At 43.4% G+C, this 19,884-nt stretch overlaps 1 pseudogene; it reads left to right on the top strand.

Moving 5' to 3' along the window:
* The first annotated feature begins 2,700 nt into the window (after positions 1-2,700).
* LOC129356448 (NACHT, LRR and PYD domains-containing protein 3-like) lies at positions 2,701-18,914 on the top strand (annotated as a pseudogene).
* The last annotated feature ends 970 nt before the right edge of the window (positions 18,915-19,884 follow it).

The raw sequence follows: 19,884 nt of genomic DNA, 5'->3' as shown, positions 1-19,884 counted from the left end.
TGTGATCAATAGTTTTGATTAGTTTAAAGGGAAATCAATAATTCCACTCATTAATTAGCATTCGATGCCGAGAAGTTTCACTGTTGTGTAAATATTTGTATGAGGATGAGAAACAGGAGGAAACCTGCTCAATAGTTTCTGCTTCTAATGTCTGACTGTGTGAAGTCTGAAGAACCTGAAGTCAGTTTGAACTGGATGGAAACACAGAAGGACAATTTAAACACATTTAGTCAAATCAGAGATAAAATCAAATGAAAATAGATATTTAGGTTAACATTAATATGATGGACATTATGATCATTTAATTGTTATTCTGCTGGTTTTAATCATATTCTTGTCTCCTATGACTCATTTTTATAACTTTGTTGTTTTTTTATGTTTTTCCTGAGAATTTCTGCTGTTTTTAGAATGTTATTAAATGTAAAGCTTTTATCTGATGATTAAATGAGTCTTAAATAAACATCTGTTACTCATTTCTGCCTCCTGGTGGACAGAATGAAGGTTTGCAATAATAAAGATTTACCTATAATTTATTCAATTTTGCCAGTAGAATTAGTTACTTATTTAATTGGAAGATTGTTTCACTCATAATTTGGGTAAATGTTATAAATGTTATCAGTGAAATAATCTGCATGATTCATCAATATTAAGAAATAATTGACTGAAAAGAAGCTCATGTGTTTTGCTGAAGTTATTAGTCACTGGCTCCTAGTGAGGGACCAGACCAAGAGCAGCAAGAGACCAACTAGAACTAGAAGTCAGGGTTTCCTCTGCTTCATCAGCCTGCCGGGCTGATACTGTTGTACCGTAGTGAGAAGGGGCGGAGCCTGAGGTGAGTCAGGAACAATAAGATCAGGAGAAACAGATTATTCACTTTTTATCAGTAAAACAATCAGAGGAGGGCTTCACAACCCTCCTCTGAATTATGACACTCAAAACTTTGTAATATTTTAACCCAAAAACGCAGCGGGCCGCTGATGGACGACCTTATGACCCCACCCTGAAGTGTTCCCAGGTAATTCCTGCATCAGGAATTTTGTGTTAAATGATATTTACTAGTTTGATTAACATTGATCTGAAACTTCACCTTCCATTTATGACACATCAGAAAAGGTTCCTGCTGGACGGATCTTAATGTTTGGAGGTTGAACCTTTTTTTTTCAGACATGTTGGCAACGAGGAAACATTCCTGCACAGCAGAGACAGAAAACTGGTAAACATCTTCCAGGGAACGGCTGCAGCAAGTTAAAACCTGTTTGTAACTCTGCAGGTTTTTAATTTTCGTTGGAAACGTTTGAGACAAACTAGTTGAAAAACTTAAAGCCTCCATCTAAGAGAGGCCAAAGATTAAAGAAGTTTATGTTCAGTAGTGAAGGAGGATCAGGTGAGAATCATCATGGAAAGACCAAAGATAAAATGAAAAATAAAAAAGATTATAAACTGAAAAAGCTTGAATTGAAAATAAATTTTTGTCATTTAGGAAAATGTTAAACTTTAAAAATGTTCAGAACTATGTTTCAGATTCTTTATTTATTATTATTATTATTGTAATTATTTATTTTTAAATGAACTTTCTGGCCAAAATTTAGCATCAGAGCTAAAAAGATAATTAAATGTGTAGCAGTTGAATTATGTTAGCTAATGCTAATGCTAATTAATGTCTATGGTGACCTTTGACCTTCCTGCCAGGGTTCTTGAATTATTCTGAAATGTTTGTAATTTATTAATCATTTGTTTTTTATTTCTAAAAGTAAACAAAAACTATTTTAAACAGGATCAGGAACTGAAGTCGGTCATGTAGTGAAAGACGACTGAATGGATCCGACTGACTGAAACTTTAACAACAAACATCCACAAGTTACTGGATGATAAAAACTATTTCCTCCTTTCTGGGTCTTTTTCTTCTGCCCAGATTATTGATTAATATCTGGATCAATACAGTGGAGATGCAGAGGAGATAATAATGTTCCTGTAAAGCTGATCACAGTCAAAAGACGTTTTTTACACCAAGATTGAATCAAACTGACGGCTTTAAAACTTTTACACAGTAATGTTTCATTTTTAGATGTTGTTCATTATTTTTTACCTTTAATCTTTTTACTAATCTACAGTCATGAAAACGTTTCCTCTGTTTTTTCTCAGGTTATAATAAATGTTCAAACTGGTTGATGAAGAACTGGAGGCTGCAGAGCCGACAGGCTGGAAAACCATCAATCTGTCCAGATCTTCTGATCAGAACCAGAACCAGAACCAGGCACCAATAGAGAGCAAATCATTTAATTTACAAAAAACTAAATGAGCAAACTGAGGAAGGAGGAAACATTCCTGCACAGCAGAGACAGAAACTGATAAACATCTTCCAGTGAACGGCTGCAGCAAGTTAAAACCTGTTTGTAACTCTGCAGGTTTTTAACTGTCGTTGGAAACGTTTGAGAAACTATTTGAACAACTTAAAGCCTCCAGGCTAAAAGAGACAAAGGTTAAAGAAGTTTATGTTCAGCAGTGAAGGAGGATCAGGTGAGTTAGTAACACCATAAAAACATCAGGATAAAGTTGGTTCTGATCCGTTTGGATCACATTATGGCTTGTAACACCTGATCATTTTCAGCATTAAAACCTGTTTTTATAAAACCAAATCTCATTATTCTCAGGGTTCTGGTCGGTCCTGAAACCGGTAAACGGACCTGGGGATCACAGAGACAGAAATGATGAAACTCCAACAAAACTATGAGGAAACTGAAGGTCCTGACCTTTAACCTCCTCACAGCTCCATGGCTGAATGAGGAAACTGAAGGTCCCGCCTTTCCTCAGAACTGGATCAGAACCGGTTCAGCAGCGTCTGAATCAGCCAATCAGCAGTGGAGTTTCTTCCTGCGTGTCTCTGCTGGTTCCAGTAGAAACGGTGATCTGGAGTCAGAGGTGATCCGCTGCTGGGATCTGATGGACGACTCTCTGTTCTGAGAGGAAGATGATGATGATGATGATGATGATGATGATGATGATGATCCTCCTGCTCGGTAAGATCACCTTCCTCTCGCTCCTCATCCTCTCCAGTCTCTGCAAGCTGCTGATCAGACTCAGAGCTTCTGGGTTCTGGTCCGTTCTTCTCTCTAAATGACCCTGGTGACCTCAGCTGGTTGATGGTTCTGGATCAGAACCTCAGGTTCTGGTTCCAGCGACTCGTCTCTCACCAGTCCTCCCAGTAGATCTCACTGGTTTATTGTTGCTGGTTGGATTCTGGTCTCTTCCATCCAACCAGTGGCTCCACTTTGCCGTTTCCTGTCTGGATTCAATTTCTCTGTTTTTGGGTTCAGCAGCTGATCTGGTTCTGATGTTTTCTATCAGGTTGTAGTTCTGTGAGCTTCAGAACCACTGAGACCCATTCAGACCAGTAATCTGGACTTTAGCTCCCAGAAACCAGTGATGAATGTTTGCAGATGTTGAAGGTTCTGCGTTTCCTTCCTGCCTTCAGTTTTTCACATTCATGTTCATTTGAATCCAAGATGGCCGCCTGCTGGTTGTAGTTTATTTCTCCTGAATTCACCTCAGTCTCAGGTTGGTGGTCATAATGTTCTGCTGCTGATGCATGATGCTGGTCTGACCATTAAAGGAGAACCAGGTTCTGGTGGGTCCGGTTCTTCTCTGGTTTACTGGTTGATCTGTGGATGATATTCAGAATGAAATGATGAGTTTTTTGGATCAAACAGCGATTCTTTAGAAATGTCCAGATTGTTGTTTGATCAACAAAACGCTTCAGTTTCACAGCAGAAAGTGACTGAAAGTTACTGGAAGGTTTAAACTCTGTAACTAGAAAGAATCAGAACCAGAAACCCAGAAAATAAAGTCAGAAGAATTTTATTTTTTTTATAAAGTCACAGAAATAAAATCTGCCCAACAATCACAAGATACTAAAACAAAAATCTTTCTTATCAAATAGATAAAACAAGCTGAAAACTGACAGCAGGATTTCTGCTAATAAACAGCAACTCTGAAAACATTCATGCTTTTTCAGTTTCATCTGTTTCCATCTTTCAGTTTTAAATGTATTTATTTTAATGCACTTTTATCAGTTTTCTGACTTTTGCTCAATGTGAGTTAATGTTACATAACAGATCAGAGTTCAGGATCACTGAGCCGTTTAGCAGACAGACTGAAATCTTTCATCTCTAGTGAAGAACTGATCATTATTTCTACACTAAACCCTCATCTTGTGTCCTCAGTTTCCCAGCATGCACTGGGAGGAGTGGTGGAGGTCAATGAGGGGGCGGAGTCTGTCCTGGCCCTGCATCTACTCTGGTCAAATACCTGAAGACAATCCGTTACTCATCTGGACTCGCAGTGACCTCAGTCCGAACTCCGTCCACCTGCAGAGAGAAAACGGCGACGATCTTCAGAACCAGAACCAGCGTTTCAGGAACCGGACCTCCATGAATCCTGACGCTCTGGACACTGGAAACTTCAGCCTGACTCTGAGGAAACCTGAGCAGATTGATGGAGGAAACTACAGCTGCAGCATCTCTAATGGAAGAGAAGAACGGAACGTGAAACAGATTCACCTGAAGGTCAAGGTCAGATAAACAAGCAGCACAACCTATGTTAAAGTTCTATGAATGAATGAATTTGTTTCAAATGAGAAAAATGAATAATTGATCATAGTGTCTGTAACCATGGAGACAGTGATGAGACTAAATCTGACATGAAAGCAGAAAATGATCCAAACTGTTTCTGATCATTTTCTTCTTTATTTCCTCTCAGCTGATCAGCAGGAGGTCGAGGTCACTGAGGGGTCAGATTCTGTCGTCCTGCCCTGCACAACATCGTCCCGCCTTCCTGAGGACACAGTAGTGGAGTGGACCCGCTCAGAACCAGAATTTATGATGGTTCACTCAAGCAGCAACCAGAGAAACCAGGACGGATTTTACCGCGACCGAACAGAGATGGACCAAGATTTCCTGAGGACCGGAGACGTCGGCCTGACCCTGAGGAATCCCACACACAGAGACGCTGGACGCTACGTCTGCACCGTCTACAGAGACCAGGACGTCCTGAGACACACGCTGGTTCTGAAATATGTACAGAAAGGTCAGAGCATCAGGTCAGAGCTGCTGGTAAAGGTCAAAGGTCAGAGTGAGGTCAATCTTTCTCTGTTTTCCACAGAACCCTTTCCATCCTGGGCCACAGCTCTGCTGGTTCTGCTGGTTCTGGTTCTCATCGTCTCTGCAGGATTTTTATATCATTTTAAAGGTTATTTCCTGCCAGGTGAGTCTGAATGTTTCTGACCCAGAATGTGAGAGAGATCATGTGACCTGTCCTAGGGTCAGAGGTCAACAGTTTGTTCCTGTCATCAGTTCAGATCCTTGTGTTCATTCATGTTCAGATCAAATGCAGCATCAGAAACATGAACAGAACCAGAACCAGCAGCTGCTGCTTCTCTACAGTCTGTTAGAGGATCTCAGTGTTTCTGCTGTTTTTCACTTTTCTGGAAGTTTGTTCCAGATTTATATGTACAGAAAGGTGCTAGCCGGCTGCATGCTAGCCGGCTGCATGCTAGCCGGCTGCATGCTAGCCGGCTGCATGCTAGCCGGCTGCGTGCTAGCCGGCTGCGTGCTAGCCGGCTGCGTGCTAGCCGGCTGCGTGCTAGCCGGCTGCGTGCTAGCCGGCTGCGTGCTAGCCGGCTGCGTGCTAGCCTTGGCTAATTTCTCCCCGCAAAAAAAACACAGTGCCTGGGGGGTCAGAGATCATGGACATAAATCCCATTAACACATACTTTTCCATGTACATTCTGTACTTTGTCGGCTCTGGTTTTGCCTTCTTTTTCTCTTTATCTGAACTTTCAGCAGCATTGCTGCTACGCTTTAGCCAGTCTCCATAGTTACAGTGTAGTAATGGTAACAGTGCGCTGGGTCCGTTTTATTTTAAAGGATATTGAAACTAAATACTGAATATAAAATTCAGTGCATGAACACACATTTATATTTTATCAAACTTTTTACAAAATAATTTTTCCCAAGACTTATTATGAGGAGCCAACTGATTTTTTTAAGATATTTTGAAAAGCTTCACGTACCCCCTGCAGTACCTCCACATACCCCCAGGGGTTCGCTTACCCCTGGGGGTACGTGTACCCCCATTTCAGAACCATTGTGTTAGAGGATCTCAGTGTTTCTGCTGTTTTTCACTTTTCTGGAAGTTTGTTCCAGATTTATGGTGCATAGAAGCTGAAAGCTGCTTCTCCATGGTTCTGGTTCTGGATGCAGAGCAGAACCAGAACCAGCAGGTTGATGCAGCAGCTGCAGATCTTTAATCGTTCAGTGATTTATAAACTAGCAGCAGGTTTAAAGTCTCTTCCTGTCAGTGAAGGACTGTGGAAGTGGGCGGAGTTTGGATGTTTCATTAGTTATTGATAAAGTTAAATAAAGTAAAAGAGAGAAACTAAACACAACAGAATTCACCACTTTAAAGTAAAACTCAGCTTCTTCTGGGCAAAATGAGCAAACAGAAAATGTCTAAAGCAGTGGGGCCCAAAGTGGCCCCTGAGGGCCCAAACCTGCATGTTTCAGTCTCAGATTTAATGCAACTGGATCCAATGAGGCTCGTTAGGAGAACATTGACCTGCTGAACAGGTTGTTGGTACCAGGAGAGAATAAAACCTGCAGGATGCAACCGGCCCTCCAGGACCCACTTGGGGCCCGACTGGTCTAAAGTTATAAAATACAAACATTATTCTCTGAAACACAAATAGACTGATGGTCATAATTACACTTAAACTACCAACAAACTCAACTTCAACTGATCTGCACTGATTCCTGAACTAAACATCACTCACTAAATGGCTGCGGCCCCTAGTGGCCAAGATAGAAACTACAAGGGAGGAAGGAAGGAAGGGTCTCTCTCTCACTCTCTCTCTGTCTCTCTCTCATCTTGTCCTCTGTGTCTCTCAGCTCCACAGGTTAAGGTGGATTCAGGGGTTAAATCTGTCCTGCTGCCCTGCAGAACCAACATTTACCTGCCAGGTGGCGCCAGAGTGGAGTGGAGAGACGGAGAGAACAAGACGGTCCATGTGTATCCGAGCGGTTCTGATGATCCTGAAGAACAGAACCTGACCAGCAGAACCAGGATGGGTGACGACCCACTGAAGACTAAAGACCTCAGTCTGACTCTGGACCGCCCCTCAGTGGCAGACAGCGGGATCTACACCTGCAGAGTCAGGAAACGAGTCACCCTGCTGATGAAACGGGTTCATCTGCAGGTCAAAGGTCAGTGGTGTAAATGTTGGATTTTTCCAATCAGATGATTGGTGGTGATCAATAGCGATTATTATAAGGTGAAAGGTCAATGTGATGAGTGAGGAAGAGGAGGAACCAGATCAGGAGGTTTGATTTGTCAGTCAAAAATCACAGAGAAAAGAAAACTGGTTGATTTTTTAGCTCTTTGCTCAGGTTGATGACATCAGTGGATAAAATCGGCCGATTATTGATTTCCCAAAATGAAGGAAATCAGTACCGATCAATGTTCTGGCAATAACTCAGCGGCTAACCGGGAACTGAGACTTTAGAGCAGAAACACAGAGTCAGCAGGTTGAGACACAAACACACAGCTGCACATTCTCACCTCAACACAAACCTCTAAATGTGAACTCTGAGTGCAGCTCACTGTGAACATTGAGCTTCACATTGAGCCACAGCTAAAGCAGTGGATTTAAACTTGACTTCTTCCTTGATCAGTTCTCCAAAGACACATGGATTCTCATCCTCATGATATTAATGTCCATAAAGCTGAGCCGAGATGAGCTGAGCCTGTAAACGATCTGCAGCAACCTGATTGGTCCTTGTTCAATGCATCCACTGTTAAAACTAGAAACTCGTCTTTCTGTCAGGAATTATTCTCCCTGAAGAGAGGCTTGCAGTCAAGCTTATTAAAGAATATATCTTTGAAACAAAAATATGTTTTTCTTTTTAATAAAAGCAGAAACGCACACAGCTTCTCCTGGCAGCACGGCATGTAAAGCATGGAGGCCTGTGATGCACTGGGGAACTGAGTGGTGTTGGTGCTGAACCCGAATAACAGATAAAAGTTGCAATAACTTTCAGGGGTTTGGCTGCAGGATGAGTTTCAGAGCAGAAGGAAAATGAGGGAAAATGGAAACACGAATGGAAAAAACAACAGTAACTTTTTTAGTCCAGCAAATTGTTTTTATTTTGTTTGTTTTTTTTCAGATATTGTTGGTCTGTATCAGCCTGAACTTAAAGCGTCTCTGAAGATGAAGATCCAGAGTCTCTCTGAAGGCGTCGCTGAACATGGAATAAAACCGATCTGAACCAGATCTACACTGAGCTCTACATCACAGAGGGGTCAACTAGAGAGGTCAACCAGGACATGAGGTCAGACAGATTGAAACAGCATCCAGGAAACAAGAAACAGTCAGAAGAGAAGACATCTTTAAAGTCCCACCTGGAGGAGATCAACCAATCAGAACAGTGATGACCATGGGCGTGGCTGGCATTGGGAAAAACTGTTAACACAGAAGTTCACTCTGGACTGGGCTGAAGGCAAAACCAACCAGAACATTGAGTTCATATTTCCATTCACCTTCAAAGAACTGAATTTACTGAAAGAGAAAAAGTTCAGCTTATTAGAACTGATTCATGAACGATTCACTAAAACGAAAGGAATCAGAAACTTTGAATCGTTCCAGGTTCTGTTCATCTTTGATGGTCTGGATGAAAGTCGACTTTGTCTGGATTTCTACAACAATCTGATCCTGACTGATGTTACAGAGTCCAGCTCACTGGATGTTCTGCTGACAAACCTCATCAGGAAGGAACTGCTTCCCTCTGCTCTCCTCTGGATAACCACACGACCTGCAGCAGCCAATCAGATCCCTGCTCAGTGTGTTGACATGGGTGACAGAGGTCAGAGGGTTCACTGACCCCCAGAAGGAGGAATACTTCAGGAAGAGATTCAGAGATGATGAAGAGAAGGCCAGCAGGATCATCTCCCACATCCATAAATCCAAAAAGTCTCCACATCATGTGTCACATCCCCGTCTTCTGCTGGATCACTGCTAAAGTTCTGGAGGATGTGATGAAGACCGAGAGAGAGAGAAACTACCCAACACTCTGACTGAGATGTACATAAAGTTCCTGCTGGTTCAACTCAAATCAAGGAGGAAAGTATGATGGAGGAAAAAGAGCAAATCTATCTGGAGTCCAGAGAACAGGAAGCTGATTGAGTCTCTAGGAAAAACTGGCTTTTGATCAGCTGCTGAAGGGAAACCTGATCTTCTATGACAAAGAGCTCACACAGTGCGGCATCAACATCCAAGATGCTGCGTTGTTCTCAGGAGTTTTTCACTGAGATGTTAAAAAGGACAGTGGAACGGGCGACGTCTCCGTCTACTCCTTTGTTCATCTGAGCATCCAGGAGTTTCTGGCTGCAGTCTACATGCTCCACTGCTTCACCAGCAGGAAGTCAGAGAGAGATCAAGACGTTCCTGGGAGACGAATACAGAGAAACATCTCTAGATGAGTTCATGAAGAAAGTCATGGAGAAATCCCTCTGGAGTAAAAATGGCCACCTGGACCTGTTTGTCCGCTTCCTTCATGGTCTCACTGTGGAGTCCAACCAGAGAGTCTTAGAAGATCTGCTGGGTCGACAGAGACCCAGTCCAGAAACCATCCAGAGAATCATCACCAACCTGAAGGAGATGAACACTGATAGAATCTCTGCTGCCAGAAGCATCAACATCTTCTACTGTCTGGTGGAGATGAACGACGTCTCATTTTATCAGGAGATCCAACAGCTGCTGGATTCAGGGAAGGAGCTCTCAGTGAGTGACTGTTCAGCTCTGGCCTTCATGCTGCAGATGTCAGAGGTTCTGGATGAGTTGGACCTGGAGAAGTACAACACATCAGAATGGGGACGACGGAGACTGGTTCCAGCTGTGAGGAACTGCAGAAAGGCTCGGTGAGTCCAGATGTTTTCATTGTGATGCTGATTCAGCTCTATTGTCCTCCTGTTTCTTCTTCTGTCTTCAAGTTGATTCTGGATGTTTTTGCTCTTTATCTACTTCTTCATCCTCTGGATTATTTTTCATAAACTTATATTTTGTTGTTTTACAGTTTCAGAAATATAAATACTTTGAACATTCAAACCTCCACTAACAAAAGCTGCAAAGTATCTTGTTGAACAAAGACAATTAAATAATAAAACAATAAAACCCAAAGTGAGAACTTTCACAATAAAAACTAGATGATTACATTGATCCTCCAGTTGGTTCAGGTTCAGGTTTCTTCTCTTCCAATATTTTTTATTGATCAGCAAAGTCTTCATGACAGTCAGTCTCTCCACTGGATGAATTTCCTTAATTATTTCCTTCCAGTCTAATGTGAATGTTCTGATCATCATCATCATCATCAGCATCAGTGTTGCATGTTATTCGCCCAGGAAAACATTAAAACATTCTGGGGAGGAAATTTCACATGTTCTCTGATGAGATTAAAATAAGTTTGTGTCAAACTGACTGTCTGTTCGTGTCTGCTGCTCCTTTGTGGTGTTAATTTAAAACTCAGCATGCAGAAGCTGCTGGTTGCTTATCTTGACTCTGAGAGCATTCTGCTAAAAACCAGGTTCTGCGAGCAAGAGAGACGTTTTGTAACAAGCAGAAATATTAAGTAGGGAAACTGGTTACAGGTCTGAGAACAAACACAAAGCGTTCGGTTCCCATGTACACTCAATCAATCAATCAATCAGTCAATCAGTCAATCTGATTGATTGATGTACACTCACTGCTAAGTTAATGATGAATATTCATGAATATTTATCTAATGCTAGTCGACACATACAGTTACATTTAGCTATCAAGCTGCAGCATTTATGATGCTGCACTATGCTGTAGCATCATAAATGCTGCAGCATAGTGCAGCATCATAAATGTTGCCTATGCTGCAGCATTTATGATGCTGCAGCTCGTGGTAAAAATGAGTCAATTTTTTAAAATAAAGTGTTTATCAGAAAACCTAAAGATCAAATCAGGATTGATTTAACACCAGAGACAGAAAAATAGAGCAAAAGGTGATTTGAACTGCAGTTGGAACAATTATTGACAATATATACAGGGGTTAAAGTCATCAATAACTGGTTCAATCCTCCATTAACCACAAACACTGAAAAATAAGTTGATTAAATTAATTAAAAATGTCCAAATGCTGATAAAGATCCAGTTCAGTTTCACCAAACCAAGAACCAAAGTACTGAGAGGGAGTTTGGGAAAGCATTTATTGATTTAATATAGATCAGATATTGACTCGATCAATATCTGCCGATAACAGATATTGATCAGTTTATCGGCGTTTGATTCATCAATTTCAACCTCAAATGATTCGTTGACACATTTTCAACTTTGGTTCTGACTAGAATTTGATGATTGTTTTGCTGATTGATCATTGATTATGGACCAGAAATCAACCATTCTGACTATAATCCATCGTTGACGTAGCATCCTGTGCTATCAGGTCGGCTAACTCCGGGTCAGTTAGCGTTAGCAGTTAGCGTTAGCAGTTAGCGTTAGCAGTTAGCGTTAGCAGCTCATCGTCTGGTCTTGTTTCCTTAATAGTTCCTCCCATAATGTTGTTGTTCTCTGATGGATCAATAAAAGCAGCAACGTGGCGATGAGGGTTCAGCCTCGGCCACAGACCCTTTCTGAATCTGATAATCCACATTATCTTAATCCTGGCAGAATGTGATTCATACAGACTGAAACAACCTATAATCTGATTATTAAAGCCAAATCTGTCCAGAGCTCAATAAAGATATTTCCAACACATTGAATCAAAAGCCTTTTCAGCATCTAAATGACTTTATTGATTCTGTTTAACCTTTGACCTGTGAGGTCAGGAGCCCACGTTGTCATTGGTTTGAATGTTGATGATAAAACCAGATTAAATCTGATCTGTGTCTGTAATTCCTGGGATTATAATATTTATCCAGTGTTGCTGCAGTGATCCTGTAATCAATGTTTCAAACTGATGTTGGTTTATGACCACATCCAGTTTCATCTTTACCAGGTTTTAGGAATCACTGACATCTCTGCTCTGATCCAAGATGGCGGCGTTTCCCCTCCACAAAGTTCTGATCTAATCAATCCTTCAGCAGCCGCCTCCTCACCTGCCGTCTGATTCCCTTTCAGTCTTTAATGACTTTATTGATCAGTGATTAGTTGTTAGTGGATGATTTTGATCTGTTCCTATCGATGGTGAATCCAGAGCAGCAGCAAAAACTGCATGAGGCTGAGAGCAGAACTGAGTGGAGGATCATTCAACAGATTTCATGTGTTTTAGAGATCGGTGTCTTTATCTGTTGGATTTTAATTTATTGATAAATCTATTAGTTTGCTATCAGTTTCTTTGCTTTGATCTATTTCCATAATAGTTGAGTTGAATAAATTTATCCTTTTCCTCCATCTGGTTTCATAGAAACAGTTTTCTCCTGTTTCTCTGATTTGTTATTATTATTATTTTCCATACGTTGTATTTGAAGAGATTTAGTTTTTCTAATCTTTTAAACATTTCTCTCTTTCTCGTTAGAGAACCAGATAATTAAAGTTTTTGCTTCGTCCCATAAAATCCAGGGAGAAAAATCCTCTGTGTTGTTTTGGTTCAAATCATCTTTGAGTCGTTTTTCCTGAAATCTGTTAAATTTAGTGTCATTAATAAACTATAATTATTGTTGATTCTCCACAGGGTTTCTTTGGTTCATGAGCCAAATGGAGTCAGAAACACTCTGCATGATCAGACGTCTCTCATCTGTCACATTTTTATGATTCATCCACCAAACATGATTCATAAAACAGGATTTTTAATATAAACTGTTTCTGTCTGCAGTGGCGGAGCTCGACTTTTTTTCAAGGGTGGCCAAAGGGTGAGCAAGGCTTTATCACAGGGGTCCATATACAAATGATGGTCTTGCGCTGGTCCGGCCCGGGTCCGGCCCTTTCCAGGCCCTGGTCTGGCCCAGATCCGGCCCTGGTCTGGCCCGGATCCGGCCCAGTTCGGCCCGAGTCCGGCCCTTTCCTGGCCCGGGTCTATCCCTGGTCTTGCGCTGGTCTGGCTCGGGTCCGGCCAGGATCCGGCCCTTTCCTGGCCCTGGTTTTTGCCGTGGCCCGGCCCTGGTCCGGCCCGGATCCGGCCCAGGTTCGGCCCGATTCCGGCCCTTTCCTGGCCTGGGTCTATCCCTGGTCTTGTGCTGGTCCGGCCCGGATCTGGCCCTGGGCTGGCCCTGGTCCGGCCCTGGTCTGGCCCGGTCCGGTCCTGGTCTGGCGCTGGTCCGGCGCTGGTCCGCCCGGGTCCGGCCCTTTCCTGGCCCGGGTCTGTCCCTGGTCTTGCGCTGGTCTGACTCGGGTCTGGCCCTTTCCTGGCCCTGGTTTTGCCGTCGCCCGGCCCTGGTCCGGCCCGGATCCCGCCCAGGTTCGGCCCGAGTCCGGCCCTTCCTGGCCCGGGTCTATCCCTGGTCTTGCGCTGGTCCGGCCCGGATCTGGCCCTGGCCTGGCCCTGGTCCGGTCCTGGTCTGGCCCGGTCCGTCCCTGGTTTTGCCGTGGCCTGGCCCTGGTCCGGCCCTGATCCGGCTCGGTCCGGCCCTGGTCTGGCCCTGGTCTTGCGCTGGTCTGGCCCGGGTCGGCCCGGATCCGGCCCTTTCCTGGCCCTGGTTTTGCCGTGGCACGGCCCTGGTCCGGCCCGGATCCGGCCCAGGTTCGGCCCGAGTCCGGCCCTTTCCTGGCCCGGGTCTATCCCTGGTCTTGCGCTGGTCCGGCCCGGATCTGGCCCTGGGCTGGCCCTGGTCCGGCCCTGGTCTGGCCCGGTCCGGACCTGGTCTGACCCCGGGTCCGGTCCTGGTCTGGCGCTGGTCCGGCGCTGGTCCGGCCCTGGTCCGCCCGGGTCCGGCCGTGGTCCGGCCCGGATCAGGCCCTTTCCAGGCCCTGGTCTGGCCCGGATCCGGCCCTTTCCTGGCCCGGGTCTGTCCCTGGTCTTGCGCTGGTCTGGCCCGGCTCCGGCCCGGATCCGGCCCTTTCCTGGCCCTGGTTTTGCCGTGGCCCGGCCCTGGTCCGGCCCGGATCCGGCCCGAGTCCGGCCCGAGTCCGGCCCTTTCCTGGCCAGGGTCTATCCCTGGTCTTGCCCTTGTCCGGCCCGGATCTGGCCCTGGGCTGGCCCTGGTCCGGCCCTGGTCTGGCGCTGGTCAGGCGCTGGTCCGGCGCTGGTCCGGCCTGGATCCGGCCCTTTCCAGGCCCTGGTCTGGCCCGGATCCGGCCCTTTCCTGGCCCGGGTCTGTCCCTGGTCTTGCGCTGGTCTGGCTCGGGTCTGGCCCGGTCCGGTCCTGGTCTGGCCCGGGTCCGGTCCTGTTCTGGCGCTGGTCCGTCCCGGGTCCGGCCCGGGTCTTTGCCGATCTCATAAGTATATTTTAAAATGACCATTTCCAGTGGGGTGGCAGTAGGGTGGCAAGGCCTCTGTTGGGGGTGGCAAATGCAATCCCTGCCACCCCTCTGTCTCCGCCTCTGCTGTCTGAGACGTTTTAATTTTGCTGGAGACCAGAAAATGATTTTAGTGAAAGTGCCAGTTTCATATCAATATCTGATACTTTGAGTCCAAAATGTTCCTAATAATCATTACTTACTGTCAACACATTGAATCAGGAGATTCTCTATGATCCATGCAGCAGAAAATGGATCCCAACATCTTCTAGTTACTGGAGAAATTTCACTGCTTCATCATGAAAAATGGACCCAAACACTCTGGTTCTGGTTCTGTCCACCATGATCCATATCATCACTATAGTAGATCAGACTGATGGACTGAGAGTTTATCAGTCTGTCTCATCTCAATGTGTGCAGACATTAATGAGGATCATCTGCAGATCCTGGGTCACCTGGACCCGGTTCTGACCCAGTCCAGACGGTTCAGACCGGAAGGAGCAGCAGGACCGGTTCTGCTGCTGCTCTGCAGGACGACCAGAACAACGTGAAGCTTTTAGCTGCAGCAGGTTGACGACTGTCCACTTTCTACTTTGTTAAAGCATCAAATCCAGCAGATGAACGGAGACAGAACTGGAGCATCATGTTTGTTCTGCTCCCAGTTTCCTCTGTGGCAGCATTTAATAACCTGCTGCTGGGAAACATGTTTCTATACAATATATTACTATTATTCATGATGATGCAGCAGATATTGGCTCAACAAACCAGAGATGCCAGAGGTCCACAGCAGCTGGACTTCCTGTTCTGCTCACTTCATTATAACTCACTTCCTGCTTGGTCTAAACCAGTGCTTCTCAAATAGTGGGGCGGGCCCCCTTTGGGGGGCGCGGTGCGATACCTGGGGAACAGGCTTTTTTTTGGCCTTACTAGTATAAAGTGTAATTGCGCACAGTAGGCGGCAGTGGCGCTCTCATTGTTACTTCTGTCACGTTTGCGACAGTGCAACATTTTACGACTTACAAGACAACAGGTTTGCCTTGGTTAACAGTGTTAAGTCAACAAAAAGCTCCGACTGCGTTCTGTCTATGGCCTCCGTTATTCAACAACCCCCAACATGAAAAAGTTTTTCACAGGGATGAAAAGAAAAGCGGAGAGAGACAAAGATAATGAACAACAGAAAGTCAACCGAAAGCTAAGAAGGAAATACGACGAAGCATATTTAGCGCTTGGCTTCACTGATACAGTTGGAGAAGAGGAAAGACCGGTGTGTTTGCTGTGTCTAAAAATGCTCGCAGCGGACAGCATGAAGCCAAATAAATTAGCGCGTCACTTAAATACGTTACATCCCAATCACGCCGATAAGCCGCTAGAGTTTTTTCAGCGAAAAAAATGTTAATAAGATGCAGAGATGGATAGTCACGGTGGGGAGTGGGGGGCGCGAATAGTTTTCTTCTTGCTAGGGGGGGCGTAACGGAAAATAATTGAGAAGCACTGGTCTAAACGGTCTAGTCCAAGTCAGAGCTGTGAGCAGTTCCTCTCCTCTCCATCATCTCCAGTCGTTTCCTTCATTCAGCTCAGTCAGCCTCTTCATCAGCTGCTGCAGAGAAACTGAACTTTCCTTCACTGATGATAGAAGATCTTCAACATCTGACTGCAGCTGAAGGTCTGAGGACATGAAGCCTGGACCAGAACCAGAACCAGAACCTGGACCAGAACCACAACCAGAACCAGAACCGGGACCAGAACAAGAACCAGAACCAGGACCAGGACCAGAACCAGAACCTGGACCAGAACCAGAACCAGAACCTGGACCTGGACCAGAACCAGAACCTGGACCAGAACCTGGACCAGAACCAGAACCAGAACCAGAACCTGGACCAGAACCAGAACCTGGACCAGAACCAGAACCAGAACCTGGACCAGAACCAGAACCTGGACTTTAACCAGGAACTGCACAGATTCTCTGTGGGGTCAAACTCAGTAGATATTGATCAGATATTGATCAGATATTGATCAGATGATGATCAGATGATGATCAGATGATGATCAGATGATGACATCACTGTTATCATATTTTAGTCTGTTTATGATCCAGATTGATTTCATTAGAACTGAATTTATTTCTTCTCTAATCACAGACTTGGTGGCTGCTTGCTCCGAAAGGCTGAATGTGAAGTTTTGGCCTCGGCTCTGAAGTCCAACCCAGATCTGACTGAACTGGAAATAAATCAGATCGAAAATATATATTGCTAGAGAATCTGACGTGAATCATCTGGTTGAGATCCTGGAGAATTCAGTCAGTAAAGTGAAGAATCTGAGGTTTGTTTTCTCTATTTATTCAATAAAATCATTTATTGATTCTTTAATCAATAGTTAATCAATTTAATGTTAATATATATTATTTTAAAACAACCTGTTTAATCATGAGAATAAAATCTCTAAAACTTTTGACCTTATTAATTATTTTCTTATTTCAGACTTTGAGATTATTGAACTTTGTTTTTCAGTTTTTCTCTTTAAAATTTTTTGATGAACAAAATGAGTAAAATAATTGAAATGCTGTGAATGAATGATGGAGATGTTTCAGTTTGGTAAAGATTCAGATGCTTTTATTTCTGATTCTTTACATCAGAATGAAATGTTGATCCTCCAGAGCCACAAACACTGACGAGTTCAAATCCTCATTAATGAACGTCTAAGAAACCACTGATTGTAGAAAGCAAATCTAGATGCAATGAATGAAAGTGAGGTTTGCAGCAGCAGCAGGTTCCTCAGCTTTGTCCTGAGGCTGTGGTTCTGTTGGGCCGGGTCAGAGGAACCGTCTCCTGAGGAAATAATGGCCTCCATTGGCTTTCAGCAGCTTTAATAGGAACCCAAAGGCCATTAATGAAGAACCTGACTGGTTCTGATCCAGTTACCAAGTCGGGTCTGATGATCAGGAACCAGCAGAAATAGCTCAACTCATCCAGGCTGATAGAAAACTTTGAGTTTCTTTGTTGATCAAATGTTCTGGTTCTGCTGGTTTGGACTCTTTAAACCAGTTTGACTGGATCAGATGTTAGAATCAGTTCATCATGTTTCTTTTACATTCAGGGAAATTAATTTATACATTTTATTATTGATTTGTTCATATTTCAGTTTTAACTGCATCCTGTTGGTTACATCTTTTATTCTTTATTCAGATTGGATCAATGCAGTTTATCAGAGACCAGCTGGACGTCTCTGTTCTCAGCTCTGAAGTCCAACCCGACCCATCTGACAGAACTGGAGTGAACAGAACCAACCTGGAAGGTTCTGGACTGAAGGATCTCTGTGGTTTTCTACAGACTGAAGGCTGCAGACTGGAGATATTGAGGTATTTTAATGATATAATTATTGATATTTCTGTGAATAATTCTATATAATTGATCATCAATCAAAGTTCATTTCTTCTGATCTAATCAATATTTTCTGAGTTTGTTCCTGGATCCAGAGTTTAATTAGTTTCTCTGTGTAACTGAGTTGAACCTGCTGATCTGAGGTCAGAACAGGACAGCATTCGGACCCCAGTGTGTAGAAATCCCCCTCAGGTCAAGCAGGTCAAAGGTCAACATGAAATGTCCCTTTATTGAAGATCCATAAATCCCACATTAGTCTTAAATCTCCTGCTATTAGTTGATGATGATCCAGTCCAGGTTCACAGAGTCCAGGTGTTGCAGTGCTTTAACTAGACCAGATTAAAGAAGCTGATATCCTGATCAATATTCCCATTTCTGCAGCGTCTCTGATGAACGATTCAGAACCAGAACCAAATGACCCACAATGACCTCACAGAGAAAAGGATCAATATTTTCTAGTTGATGGTTCAGAAACTGAATCAGCACAAAATGATCAACTTTCAGAATGTGATGATATTATAAAAGGATTGAAATCAACCCGTTTCCATCTGTCATACTGAGCAATGAGCTGCAGTTCAAATACAAGCAGCAAGAAAAACATCATTAATAGATTAATGAAGAAAAACTGGAGCCATAAAATATCAGCAGATCAATGATGGACAGAGCAGTCGGAGAATCCAGAGCCTGGAAGGAAACATGGAGAGAAAAACATCCACTGAGTTTAAGATCCTCAGAAACTTTGAGACAAACTTTGACTTTCTTTGTTGATCAAATGTTCTGGTTCTGCTGGTTTGGACTCTTTAAACCAGTTTGACTGGATCAGATGTTAGAATCAGTTCATCATGTTTCTTTTACATTCAGGGAAATTAATTTATACATTTTATTATTGATTTGTTCATATTTCAGTTTTAACTGCATCCTGTTGGTTCACATCTTTTATTCTTTATTCAGATTGAGTGGCTGCAGTTTTATCAGAGACCAGCTGGACGTCTCTGTTCTCAGCTCTGAAGTCCAACCCGACCCATCTGAAAGGACTGAACCTGAGAGGAACCAGCCTGGAAGGTTCTGGACTGAAGGATCTCTGTGGTTTTCTACAGACTGAAGGCTGCAGACTGGAGACATTGAAGTATTTTAATGATATAATTATTGATATTTCTGTGAATAATTCTATATAATTGATCATAAATCAAAGTTCATTTCTTCTGATCTAATCAATATTTTCTGAGTTTGTTCCTGGATCCAGAGTTTAATTTAGTTTCTCTGTGTAACTGAGTTGGACCTGCTGATCTGAGGTCAGAACAGGACAGCATTCGGACCCCAGTGTGTAGAAATCCCCCTCAGGTCAAGCAGGTCAAAGGTCAACATGAAATGTCCCTTTATTGAAGATCCATAAATCCCACATTAGCTTTAAATCTCCTGCTATTAGTTGATGATGATCCAGTCCAGGTTTACAGAGTCCAGGTGTTGCAGTGCTTAACTAGACCCAGATTAAAGATGCTGATATCCTGATCAATATTCCCATTCTGCAGCATCTCTGATGAACGATTCAGAACCAGAACCAAATGACCACAATGACCTCACAGAGAAAAGGATCAATATTTTCTAGTTGATGGTTCAGAAACTGAATCAGCACAAAATGATCAACTTTCAGAATGTGATGATATGATAAAAGGATTGAAATCAACCCGTTTCCATCTGTCATACTGAGCAATGAGCTGCAGTTCAAATACAAGCAGCAAGAAAAACATCATTAATAGATTAATGAAGAAAAACTGGAGCCATAAAATATCAGCAGATCAATGATGGACAGAGCAGTCGGGAGAATCCAGAGCCTGGAAGGAAACATGGAGAGAAAAACATCCACTGAGTTTAAGATCCTCAGAAACTTTGAGACAAACTTTGACTTTCTTTGTTGATCAAATGTTCTGGTTCTGCTGGTTTGGACTCTTTAAACCAGTTTGACTGGATCAGATGTTAGAATCAGTTCATCATGTTTCTTTTACATTCAGGGAAATTAATTTATACATTTTATTATTGATTTGTTCA

Source organism: Poeciliopsis prolifica, unplaced genomic scaffold (assembly GCF_027474105.1).
Source record: "Poeciliopsis prolifica strain line A6 unplaced genomic scaffold, Auburn_PproV2 SCAFFOLD171, whole genome shotgun sequence".
Lineage (NCBI taxonomy): Eukaryota > Metazoa > Chordata > Actinopteri > Cyprinodontiformes > Poeciliidae > Poeciliopsis > Poeciliopsis prolifica.
This window is presented reverse-complemented; position numbering and strand designations above follow the sequence as displayed.